Raw genomic sequence first — 13,782 nt, 5'->3', positions numbered from 1 at the left:
AATAATATTATTAATAATATTTATCAGTTATTTAATAATAAATTATAACCAGTTTATTAACCGACTTCAAAAAAGGAGGAGGTTCTTTTTTTGTATGTATGTTACGCGATAATTCCGCCATTTGGAAACCGATTTTGATGATTCTTTTTTTGTTGGAAAGAGGATACCTCAGAGGTGGTCCCATTTAAATTTGAAGACAATATTCGACCTTTAAACTAAACTAGGGGATGAATGAAGGGGATGAATGACTTTTGAGGTTGGTTTTTTTTTCCTAGTACTTATGTATTACCATTTTTTTATAAAAAAATACTATAAAATTTTCATAAATGTATTGTGACTCTGTTACGTTATACAAGTGAAGGATGGCATCATTATGGAAGACATCAATCATTATGTCGAAGTCTGTTCACAAGCCTTGGACAACGTATAATGTCACCAACCGCAATAGGCCAGGGTGGAGGATCTAAACCCTCTTCATAAGTAATGAGTTGGCGATAATGCTGAAAATAATAAACAACTGCCTCCGATGTCGAACTTCTAATACTAACACTTATAATTTTCATACAATATTATAGAAGCGCAGTTGCAGCGCCACTGTCGCAATTTTATTAGAACTAAAAATTACTGAAGCGCTACAGATGTGCGGCATTTTGAAGGCCCGCTAAGAACTCTGTAACCGTTTTGGGTAATTTTCAGGTTAGTTATCTCAATCTAATTTTAGTGGCAATTTTATATTATTTAAATATTCTAGATATTATCATGAATTATAGTTTAATATTCAAGTGTCAACATTATTTCACATTTCACGATAATATAGCCGAATATTTAAATAATAAAAAATGCCACCGAAATTATTTAAACTTACCTGAAAATTACCCTATTCTACTTACGAATTAAAGATTTTGAATTTTTTATACTGATCTGGAGATATAATATATTTGTATAATACTTGCATGTCTAAAGACATATTATACTATGATGCCGTTGTTACCGCCATAATGATCCGAGGCAAAATCAAGGCAATGCAAATGACGTAGCTAAAACTAATCTACCCAAGGTCGGTGGCGGTGAGCTCGCCGTTAACAATGCTGCCGCCATGACTACCGACTTGTGACCTTCATGTTATATGATACGTAACAAAGTTGACTAAATTTCTCCAATACAAAATACTGGAAACTATAAACTGTATAGATATTTCGATATGAAACTGGTTGGAAAATTTTTAGTTTTCACAAGCCGCGGCTGATATGAAACGTTGGTTTTGTTTGGAAAAATAAATGTACGCGATTTAATAGCAACTATTAAGTAATCTGCTGTAGAGCTCCTAGTGAAAGAGGTCGTCCAGGGAAGTATTCACACCTTACCTATTTCTGCCGCCAGGCAGTAATGTGACCATTACTGTGTTTCCGCTTTAAGAGGGAGCAGAGGAAAATTCCTAATCTTCAATTTGATTTTAGAGGGGTATATCCACTTTAAAGTTAAAAATAAAATATTGTATGAGTAACTACACGATATATTCAAGCATAGACACTAATCAGAAACATAAAACAATAAAGTTTCCTCGATAGATAAAAATCACGAAATGACCTCTAATTTTCACATTTTTTCGATTCATCCTCGAAATGCTACAGGTTATTAGGACAAAAATTAGGTAATTAATTATATTTATGCATGATCGAGAACTGTCACTACGGATTTTTTTAATCCCTTAAGTTTTTGAGTTATTCCGCTAAAACGAATTTGGTACTTTTAATGCGCAAAATTCAAAATCTCCTGTCGCATGTCACGCGAACTTCAGGCATATATTTGTTACACAAATTTGGGCGGAGCCAACGTCAAAACTTTTTTGGCATGAGAGCTCTTAAAGGTTAAACTTACTGGTGAAATAATAACAACTCACGTACTCACATCCCTGCACTAGGGAAGCTCTGTATCGCGGGTGCCATGGACTCCAATATAGACAACCACACATTACACTCAAACTCACGAGAGAAATAAATGTAGGCCATACACATATTTCTCCCAGCCTGGGAATCGAACCTAGGACCTCTGCATGGCAGTCCGGCATGGTAACCGTTCGGCCACGGAGGCAGTTAATTCAAAAGTTATTCTAAGAAACAATTGAAACTAACAATTAAAACCGAAAGTACCGAATAAAAGTGTCATTACGAATATGGGTTAGGGGATGGGTTAGGGGTGTGTTAGGGGGTGGGTTAGGGGGGTTGGAAATAAGGGAATTATCGGATGAATTATGAATGAATAATATTATGTAATAATCAAAATAATATGAAAAAATACGAAAATGTAAGTTAAGTAAATTTTAAAATCACTCAAATAAAAAAAGGAATTACAAACGCTGAAGACGTCTCTTAAATCATTTAAACTCTGTGAAAATATATCAAAATCTATACCAGTACAACAGACATCGTTGTAGTAGCGGTACATGCTGTGTAGTGGATTATTGTGTGATACATTGTTATTTGATGTTGGTATAATGTGGGCAACGCATATATCGAGTAGAAACGCTAAAACGCAGCCCATTAGCAACCTTATGAAGGATCCACAGGTCTGTGATCTTCTGACGTTCCGCTAGGCTCTTTAAACCGAATTTATGGAGGCGGTAACCATAATCTGGAACACAGGATAATAAATACAGTAGAAGTGGTTGGTTAGCGTCTGATGCAGGCCAAGTTTAGGTCTCGAAAGCTATTTGAGCTGTAGATGTAGGAGGAAATTACAGGCACATGGGACTTGTCAACTTGTGTCTCGTGGTGACAGTGGGAGTGGCAGTGTCCCTCAGATCTTTGTGATTTAAAGCTGAGTGGCACTGCAAGTGGTATGGACAGGCGTGTCGCTTAGCTTCAGGCGCTTTAGTTCGTCCTGTCACTTGGAATCATAAAAAATATTTAGAGAAACTTAGCCGCTCACGCGATGCGCTCATCCTACCACAAAATGGCGGCTATTTGGTTTCGCAAATTAGAAAAGGATTCAGTTTAAATACAAGTTTTTATAAATAAAAATTATTATAAATAATATTTATATATATTAAATTTTTTATAAATAATAATAATTCTGTATTGCTAAATAAATGCTCTCCGTACTACAACAAAAACATCTCAAATAAAATGCAGTAATACACCGCAAATCCTGTACTTAAAAAGCACTAATGAAATGTTTGGTGTACTTGGGTAAACATGATAATATTCCGTTTGAGCGGTTCTAACGTTTACCATGAAATTACTCCTTAAAGTATAGTTTATAAACATTCATATCCAGGGTAAACTTAAAAACGCTACTTACGGTATGTTTTCAATAAATAAACACCGAAATCACCAGCCCAAACAATAACACACACGATTGTCGTGACGTATTTTTGAAGTTGTTTATTTTTTTTAAATGACAGACCCAGGCATTAAACACTTTATGGTTTGCTAGAGTAGTTACCGAAATAGCAATTAGTATTAGTTCTTTTACCTGTTATAACTTCGATATCCGATAAATCGGTATAAAATCATCACCGGCACCTCTAGGTGTGGTATGCGTCTACGGCTGCATGTATCGCGTGAGCGGTCAGAGTAATAATATTATGTTTTTTACGCTTAGTTTCATACGGCTGTCATGTCAATGTCAGTGTAATGAAAACAATACATGACGGCCGCAACTAAACGTAGCAAGCTGGTAGCATGGCGCTATCAAATACCGGTACCATTACGTTAAAGAAAGAAACAACACAGCACACATACATTTAACAATTACGAAACGTGGTTATAACATGAAATAAATCGAAATGACCGGGGGAAAACATAACAACTAGATAATACACACAAATAACACTCAAACAGGAAGCATTGTGTCGATGGCACCCGCGACTCAGGGTTTCCCTAGTACGGGGCTATGTTGAGTGTGTGCGTTATTTATATTTTATTATTATTATTAAATAACTATAACAATAAATAATCAAGCAATAAGCAAAGCGTGCGTGCTGTGCTGTTACGGAATGCGTCATCCTCTCATCTTGGTGTCGTCTCACTGCATGTGCTACAACTCTGATTTTCAGTGAATCCGTTAATGTCTGTTCTCCATTGGTACCGGCATTCAGGTATCGAAATGGAAGGAGGAATAGTTATTTGCTATACAAGGCTGCAAAGTTGTTAGATTGTGTGAAACCTGAGCCCACCAAGGAAGCTAAGACTGATTCAAAAATAGATTCCTGAGTGCGAGGGTTTCAAAGCACGAGACGCAAAACAACTTTACACCTCACTAAAGCGAGGAAAATGGTAGATGAAAGAATATCAGTCTTTTTTATTAAAAGGAAAAGTTTATTTTCGGATGCATTCTGAATTCACACCTCAACAATTTTTATTCTTGCTTTTATTTTGTGTGATTAAGCGATTACTGAAGTTATCTTAGTTCTTCAACAAATTAAAATAATTTAATAAAAACAATTAGTTGTCTTTGTCAATTTAATATCAACAATAATGGAATGAAATATACCAACGGATTTATGTTACATAATGTACGATAAATCACGTAGTTTTTTTTTTCATCGAAAGAATAAGTTAGGTGCATCAACAGTACATCGTCAAGTTCGAATTCCAAAAACCTTTCCACGCTAGCGTGAGAAAGAAAGCCTTTCCGAGCTGGTGAGGTGAAAATAACGTTGCTCTCTTATTGCTTGGAAGTAATTTTTTTTCTGACCAACTCAAGCCAATTTCGCATCGGTAACTGAGGTGACTCCATAACCTTTGCACCAGCAGTGGGGTGCCCATATTTGCAATCAATCAAACATAAAAAACCCATGACTTTGAAAAGAATTTCTGTGGCTATCTATTGTGCAGCAGAATCCCACGAAGTTTAAAGTAACCCGTTGTTCGATTCGAGCCAATTTTCTTAATACAACGTCAAACTTCTGCCACCCGTTGGGCCAGCAGTGAATCGTATTTCACACCAACTTAACTTGTTGAAGACTATTTTCGAGCTGACGGAAACTTTCTAACTTGCACACTTTATGCTCACTTTCGCGAGGGAAATTTTTAGTCAACAACGAACATTTTCTTGCCAATTGTCCGTATTTTTAATTAAAGGCTTGGTTGTGGCACAGTATATTCATTTTACTTTTAGTAGACGGACTTTTTTCATTTAGTACTTGTGTTATAATTAAAATTAAAGTATTTTTTTCTATTTCTATATTCTTCGGTCGGGCGTTGAACAATCAACCACACCTAGAAAAAAAGAAAATAAATTTATTTGTTAATAACTCCTGAAGATGCCTCGTAGAGATGCGCAACACGTGTCGGGTATATTTCTGGTGCTGGTGCTGGTGTTATTTATTTCATGCGGAGAGAGGGTGTAAAAATGAACATGATGAAAAAATATTACCACAAACGCAGCTATTTTGTACGATTTAATGATAGCGACATGTTAGCCCTTTGAATCTTTGACTTTAATGACTGAGCTAAGTGATTAATTAGTGAATGTTTCCATGATGAAGACCACGTGTCGAAGGAAGTCCAAAACCTTTTTGAAACGTATTAAATACTAAATCCGTATTGAATTAATGCAGCGTTTCCTCAGAGAACTTACCTCGCAGTGGGGCGTGTAATTAGATGATATTAAAATAAGCACTGGGTTTGGGCAAAATACTGTACGTACAATATCAATCGTATTGAACATCAATTTTCAGAAAAAGGCTATTGGCTACAATCGGATTTGTACAGCGCCGTTTCCGTCGGTCAACTGTCAAATTGGCTACATAAAACTTGAATTAAAATTAAAAAATCCCCGATGAAAAAATATGTGCTTCAAAAAGTTAGTAAGTTACGATCTGTAAGCTAACAACTCGCTGATACCAATTCAATGCGTCCAAATACGATAGTAAGTAGTTGAAGCAACTACAGGTGAGGTAGACTGCAGATTGTTCTAGTTATAGAATCAGAACAAAGGTACCATATTATTGTAATCGGGTTTACTTACATTTGCACTTGGTCTTCATTATTTATTTGTGCACTAGAGTTGTCACTAGACCGACACAAAATACTCACGACATCCTTTTTTCCCTTAGTATACGAAATTTTAAGACGTTTGGACAAATGGAAGTATAATAAATATTCATTTTATGACTGGGATCCTAAATTAACAAGACATCTTTTTGAACTGATGACCTTTAAATTGCCAAAGAGATGTCCATCAAACATAGCTAGCTAAGAATCATCAAAAAAACACTTTGAGATCGATCTATCCTTATCATGTTGCCACAGACAAACAAAAAGTATTTTTTGCGTTGGGGGCTTAAAACGTTATTCAGATATGAGTGACAGAGACAACGCTATACAAAACCGACATCAGCCGATCGTCAGCTGGCGTGTAATATTACTATACTTCGCTTATACTGTGGCGATATCGTAAATAAGTAATTAGGTGACGTAAGAGCCTCCCCTCAGGTGACATTCATCGAACGGTAATGGTGCTCCCGAGGTCGATGCTTATGGTTTTTATGTACGTTATTGTATGACAAAAGTTCAGGGCTCTGTTCGGAAACAATTACTTTGGGGCACTAAGGAAAAGTCGGTCACTACCACAAGGTTCATCAAAACAAATCCATTCAATTATATGAATAGATTAATATTAATGTTGATTGTAATTAATATTATGACATTTTACTACACAATCAACTTCAAATACTACACATCAAAGTGAAAGCAAAATAATCATTTATTCCATATGTAACATTTTTACACTTGAAAACGTCATTTTTTAAGCTACTGCTCGTTCACTACGCTGACCTCCCTGAGAAAAACGAGCAAGAAACTCTAGGGATTGCTCTTTTCAAATAAACTTAAATGTTATGGAATAGACATTTAAATCATAATTGTGTGGAATCTAGACTCTTGTTGTCTTTCCATACTTCTTTATCTAAAACATATTCTTCAATTTTGTAATAGGTGTGAGTTTTCAATTAAAATACTTTAAATGTAAGTTTTAAACTCAGATATATTCTTCGGAATCTTATTGTAAAAACGTATACAATTTCCCATAAAAGAATTGTTTACCTAAGTTAAACGAAATCGTGGTACCGCTGTCGCCAAAACTTGATAATAATAATAATAATTTATATATTTATATTTTTTGGTCATTTTGGTTATTTTTTGGTAACTCTTCCTTTTTTGAACTGGGTTTACAAATTATTTTATTTATTGAGTGAGTCAGTGAAGTCAATCCTTTAAGAGGGAGCATGCCAAAAAAGTTTTGACGTTGGCTCCGCCCAAATTTGTGAAACAAATATATGCCTGAAGTTCGCGTGACATGCGACAGGAGATGTTGAATTTTGCGCATTAAAAGTACCAAATTCGTTTTAGCGGAATAACTCTAAAACTAAAGGGATTAAAAAAAAATCCGTAGTGACAGTTCTCGATCATGCATAAATATAATTAATTATCTAATTTTTGTCCTAATAACCTGTAGCATTTCGAGGATGAATAGAAGAAATGTGAAAATTAGAGGTCATTTCGTGATTTCTATCTATCGAGGAAACTTTATTGTTTTATGTTTCTGCTTAGTGACTTTGCTTGAATATATCGTGTAGTTACTCATACAATATTTTATTTTTAACTTTAAAGTGGATATACCCCTCTAAAATGAAATCGAAGATTAGGAAATTTTCCTCTGCTCCCTCTTAAGAAAAAACTACTTTTACTTCCTCTAGCAACTCACTAAACGTCACTTATTATCTCTTAAAATCCGGCTATAGTATATTGCACAAATGACCGTGTTAAATTTAAGCGTTAGAGAGATTACACACGACGAATTTATAATAACAGCGATGCAAACGCGATGCAGATTCGATGCAGCCGCTAATCGTCTACCTTTACAAACGCATCGATGCAGTCGCCTATAAATCGCAAGTATAGCAAACAATCTCGAGTTGCTAATAGTCGCCGTGTGTAACGAATATATTTAAAATTGTATTTTACGATACCTACAAAGTACACGATTAGTCATATACATATCGACATATCTATCATTACGTCGTCATTATTCTTTCAAGTTTAACCTTCGACGAGATTATAATAACAGCTGTAATTCGTTGTTGTCCACGATTAGCTCCACGTGACAATTTGTAGAGTCATATTCGTGGCCATTACAGCGGCTGCGTTCAACGCGTCGCTTCTAGGCATGATACGTATGATTACAGTATGTGGTTAACGTGACCATACGCCCCGCTTTTAAGCTTCGTATCGCCGAAAGACTTCAAATGTTCCGCTTTGACAAAACAGGGGGTCGATTTAGAAACTTAGTCGTATTCGAAACCGAACTAAAATAACGTCACACCCAGACGATTACTCGAACTTCTCGACCGGCAAAAGCTACAAACGTTATACAGAACACAGTTATCGAATGAAATTTATCGAACCTCCTATTATTTACAAAGCAAGAATGTAATGTAAATGCAAAGAACGTAATGTAAGACTAAAACATTCCTATATTTTAGGCCTTTAAAGTCTTAAGAATGTATATATATAAAGATTTTCAGTTTTCTATAACCTATTTCTACGACTAAATTCGTTGGATAACGATATCGTATCCTAATCCGAATCGAACTTAAACGTTCTATTCGGATTAGGAACGATTAGGAACTCGGAATGTCCTGAATAGCTCGGAAAGCGCCATTTGGTTTAAAAACAATAGCCTATCGAATGATTCGGTTAAACGGTACTCTGAATCGGGATCCAGGACACACGTGGAAATAATTGAATTTAATATAATTGCACAAAAGCGAAGCATCAAGTAAGCTTTGTCGTCGGATTCTTTTTGTTGTTCGTCCGTACTGCGCGTGCATTGTTTTTGGCGGTGGAATAGATTTAAAATCTAAACTTCACGTATTAAAGAAAATTTGCTCATTCCTATAAAGCTAGCCCACCAGACCACACAAAATACACCTTTTAATATTTTTTTAAAGTCGGTTACAAAGGGGAAAGCTGCCACCCTTCCGCTAAAACTCAATTTCATCTTTTATATCAAGTTACTTAAAACATTTATTAAATTTCGAGTTAATCGTATAATAAACAGGTCGGGACCGACATCTCTAGTCAGGGCTGGTAGCTGTAAAGTTACCTAACTGGGTTACGAAATACTTTTTAAGATTTCTCATAGATGGCGGCGGCTACGGCTAAAAAGTTGCTGAAAAACCAAATACAAAGATCCGACAAACAAGCACGTTCCGTGGCTTAGTTGGCACAGCGTCTGGCACGGTTTTGTTAGAAGACGTTGGGTTCGAATCCGGCCGGATCGAAGGAATTTTTTCTGAGTGTTAATATTTGGAGTTTTTCAAAGTGTGATGTGAGGCGAAAAGGAGGATCACGAGAAAGCAGAAAGATGTAGAAAATACAAGTAGCAAAAGAAAACTGCGGAGAAAGTATGATAAGCCAACTTAAACGACATTTTTATTCTAATTTTTACCGCATTAACATACTTTTGTATAATTGTTATCAACTTACGACGATCCTTGATGGAGAATGATATTTGATATATAATTTAATGACAACAATATTATATAATGAATTGTTAATTTTATAATTATTGTCTGCTTTTCTTATAATTTTCCTTTTTGTCTGACGATCTCAATATAATTTCTTATACTTTGACATGTAGTGCAATTTATACTGTAATGTTATATTTGAGAAATAAATGAATCTGAATCTGAATCATGATGATTCCATGAGGAAGAGTGGAAGACAAGTCTGGACAAGGACAATCGAATAACGCTTACTTTAACCAAGCCAAAATAAAAGTACTACGTACGTCGTATAACGAGGTTAAATAAAAGCATTATAGAAAACAAAACGTAATTTACTACACTGACAAGACCATAGCTCTGGAATCTAAAAAAAAGGATAAAAGAAATTTATTTGTAAAGTGGCAAGCGTGGGCGAGAAAGACCAAGCACTTTTACACTATTTTTATTATATAAAGAAAAATGGGCATCACGTCGTATAGGGAGGTAAACAACAAGTTTTTGATGAAAATATAACAACAGTAACAACAGCCTAAGCTCTTAAGATCTGAGAATAAGTTTATTTATCCCTGAAGTTTTTTAGTATTCAAATATTGTTACTTACATGTTCGTAAGGGAAAAACAATCCTTGTTTTAACACGTATCTACATTTAGGAAAGGTATCGAAAATGATGTAGCCGGTTACTTGTTTTTTAACATTTTGAAAGTGTAAATTGCTTACCTGTTTATTATTTCCATGTAAGTTTTGCTAAATTACTACTGGATTTGCGGTACGGCACTGCTAGCCACAGAGTTTAATTACAGTTCGACATTTCATTGATCCGCCACAAAATTATGCTAATACAACATGAAATTATATATTTGTATTGTAACAAAATCGGACAAAGATGGTGACCATTGGAAGATTCTAAACTAACACTCTATTTTCTTGACTTTCTTTCCAAATTGAAATACAATCTAAACGAATCTGACCACTAGTCTAGCGGTTAGGTTAGTACTCTGGACGCTAAACGATGAGTCTTCCGGTTGAATTCTCATTAGTAAATTGGTGCCATAATACAGCACATTTATTCATTCATTATTATTAATCGAAGTTATCTTAAAATTGTTCTAAGATAAACATATATTTAAAATAATATAAAAATAAAACTTACAGACTCCTTCATCTGTGTATTATTTGGCCGAAAATCTCCGTGGCAAACAACGCTACCAATAGGCTCCTTATCCGTTAGGTATTTTGGAAACTTTTTTGTGAAATCTGGCAACAAAAGCTCCAGATTGTTTTTGCGAACTTCACTTAAACTAGAGAACATATAATTAAACACGTTTGTATAGAATGTACTCCAATCTTAACAAAATATGATGGACTGATCCAACACCATTAGCTTTTCCTTGTAATAATCAGGTTTCAGTTCCTGGAGAACGAAGGAAAGACCATGGAATTTAGCAAGTTCTTTTATAGCTACCTCTTAGAATAATAACGCATAGAATGATAGTTTCATATCAAACGAACTGTCTCAAGTGAGGCAAAAATCAAATTCATGTAGGCTAGTTTTAGTAGTAGGTTAATTTTCGGTTTTAGTAAATATTTATATAAAAATACAAGTTGAAATGCGTTACTTCCTAGTGGAATGTGATGTTAGTATCTATTTTATGTTTATCTGACGTATTTTTACACTCATTTACAGCACATTTCGTCATTTTTAGCTAAAATTCTTGATCTGTTCGCGGTGCAAGTTGACCTTGAGCACTGAAGGCCCGCCCGCTCGTGTAGGCCCTTTTGGCGCGCTTCAATTTGCCTCACTTAGAGTGTGCGGACTAGGTTTCTATGCGTTATTATTCTAAGCGCTACCTCAGCAAATCGAAGTGAGATAACATCCATTCTATATGTTGTTGTGAAACCCTTTTTGGTAAGATTGTCCAGCATAATAGCTTCAGGACCTGATGGCTAATATTTTATAGTTTTGAATCGCTCTCTCCCTGATGCCGAGGATGCTGTTCCGGGTTCGATACGGCTATCACAAATAAAAAAAAATTATTACATGTCATAATCACGCAATCAACAAATCACTGTCACCATGACGACCAGAAAAATAAGTGTAAAATGTACAAAGGATAATAAAAATAAATTATTTCATTGGTATAGTTAATCGAACACTTAGAAAAAATTCCTTCTATCTGGCCGGATTCGAACCGACGACGGCTTTTAGCGAACCGTGCCAGCCGTTGGAAACCAAATACAAAGATCCGACACATGGAAGAATTCGTGAGGCCCGCTGGTTCATTCCGTGGCTTAGTTGGCTTGGCGACTTTAAAAAAATTATAAATATAGAAATTATAACAAACTAGTGGAGTAATTTCACAAAAATATAATTGAATACATAAAATCGAACTTCTGGTGCTCGCAACACATGTTGCCTTTGAAGCAACGTGAGCTATCATCATCAACCCATTTATACGTCCCACTGCTGGGCACGGGTCTCCTGTCAAGCGAGGGTTTAGGCCACTGCTTCCGAGGCAGTGTGTCAATCCATTAGTCTGTCACTACTTCTAATGTGAGCTAATTTTTTAGGAACTTACACAGATGCAATAAACGCTCTAGTAGTGTTGCCCAATGCAAAATTAAGACGAAACTGTGCCCAGTGTTATCAAAACCAATTTTTACAAAAAGTCACAATGAGGGATGGTCCAGGTTACAAAACCAAAGAGTACGCACAATTCAAGTAGATTGAGTTCATTTTAAAAACATTTATTTAAAACAAAATAATATAAAGAACCATTATTGCAATAATAAATATTACAGCACTCGTCATCGCATTTATCAAATAAAATAAACAAATTATTCTTAGGTTAATTACTAATAATACAGAAGTTTCCTAGGAATTGAAATTATTTTTCCGGATTTAAATCGCGTATATTTGTTTTTTCAAACAAACCACCGTTTCGGGCCCTTTACACATCCCATAGTCACGGTTGACTGATTTATATCCCGAAAAATAGTTTTGTTTCCTATATTTAACAATCGCGAAAATCTAAGAACTCGATGCAGAAGTTTCAGTTAGAGAAACTCAAAATGGCGCCCAAAATATGCAATAAATTACTGAAGATGAATGAACGATGAGAAAAAGAAGATTTCCTTCAATCTTACTGCTTTCCTCAAAACTGTATTGTATTTAAAAAGCAGTTAAATAATTCATTATAAATGAAATGTACATTGTCCATATTTTGAAATGACATCTCTAACGTCAATGATTATAATTTTTTTTTACTGAGCCGTTGATTCATATTTTAGGTTATGTTAGAGGCGAGAGTCTAAAATAGATATACCCATTAATAATGATTTTTTTTTAAATCACAAGTAATAATTTATTACAATATTTTTATAAATCGAAGTTATACAATAACAAGATTGTCTTGCGCGACACAAAGGATCCTGCCTCTTTGCAGGTAAAGAAGGTTCTACCACAAAAACTCTACCTACATTAGTATATTTCCCTTGTTTTGATGAAAAAGGCGACTAGCGCCTGTTCTCTTTGACATATGTATAAATAAATATATTTTGTCAGAAATGATATTTCAAGTACACACGAAAGAACACATTCTACGAAACAATTACTCGGCCGTTTCAGTTGACATGCAAGACATTTTTAATCTTTTAAAATTTTTTAACCATTAACAAAACTTAGTTAAACTCAATAAAGTAAAGGAAAAAAGTCAATAAAGTCACCGTATACTACTATTCTATATACAAGCGGAGTGCATTTCGGAATGAATTCGCACAAATGGTGAAAAAATCGTTAAAAACCAACAACAAAGTTTTTTATAACGTACACACTCATAGTTTCGCACTAGGGAGATCCTGTACGCGGGTGCCATGAATACACACAAACAATCACAAATTACACCCAAACTCATAAGAGAAATAAATGTAGGCCATAGAAATATTTTTCCCGGCTCGGGAATCGAACCTTGGATCTCTGCGTGGCAGTCCGGTATGGTAATCGTTCGGCCACGGAAGCAGTTAGCTATGTAAGTCTACGGGGAAAAATTTTATTTTGCACGAGTAAATATGTGACTGTGGAAAACAGAAAACCAAGTAACGAAAAGTAAAAAAAAAATGTGTAGAACTGTAAAGTAACATTGCTGCGCTTCTGCAGGGAATAAACATTCCACCTGCCATTATGTTGGGCTTAATTTTAAAATAATTATTAATATTGGTCTTATATTGGTAGGCTATCACTGCGATTATTGACCGATCTGTTTGATCTTAA

General features: G+C 35.0%; 1 protein-coding gene across 1 annotated transcript in view; it reads right to left on the bottom strand.

Moving 5' to 3' along the window:
- LOC113236111 overlaps nt 1–13,782 on the bottom strand; it is a 91,009-nt gene that overhangs the window by 60,285 nt on the left and 16,942 nt on the right. The gene's annotated exons all lie outside the window — the stretch shown is intronic.

The sequence above is a fragment of the Hyposmocoma kahamanoa genome, unplaced genomic scaffold (assembly GCF_003589595.1).
Source record: "Hyposmocoma kahamanoa isolate Upper Pololo Valley unplaced genomic scaffold, ASM358959v1 89, whole genome shotgun sequence".
Classification (NCBI taxonomy): Eukaryota; Metazoa; Arthropoda; class Insecta; order Lepidoptera; family Cosmopterigidae; genus Hyposmocoma; species Hyposmocoma kahamanoa.
The sequence above is the reverse complement of the archived record's forward strand: the minus strand, read 5'-3'. Positions and strand labels throughout refer to the sequence as shown.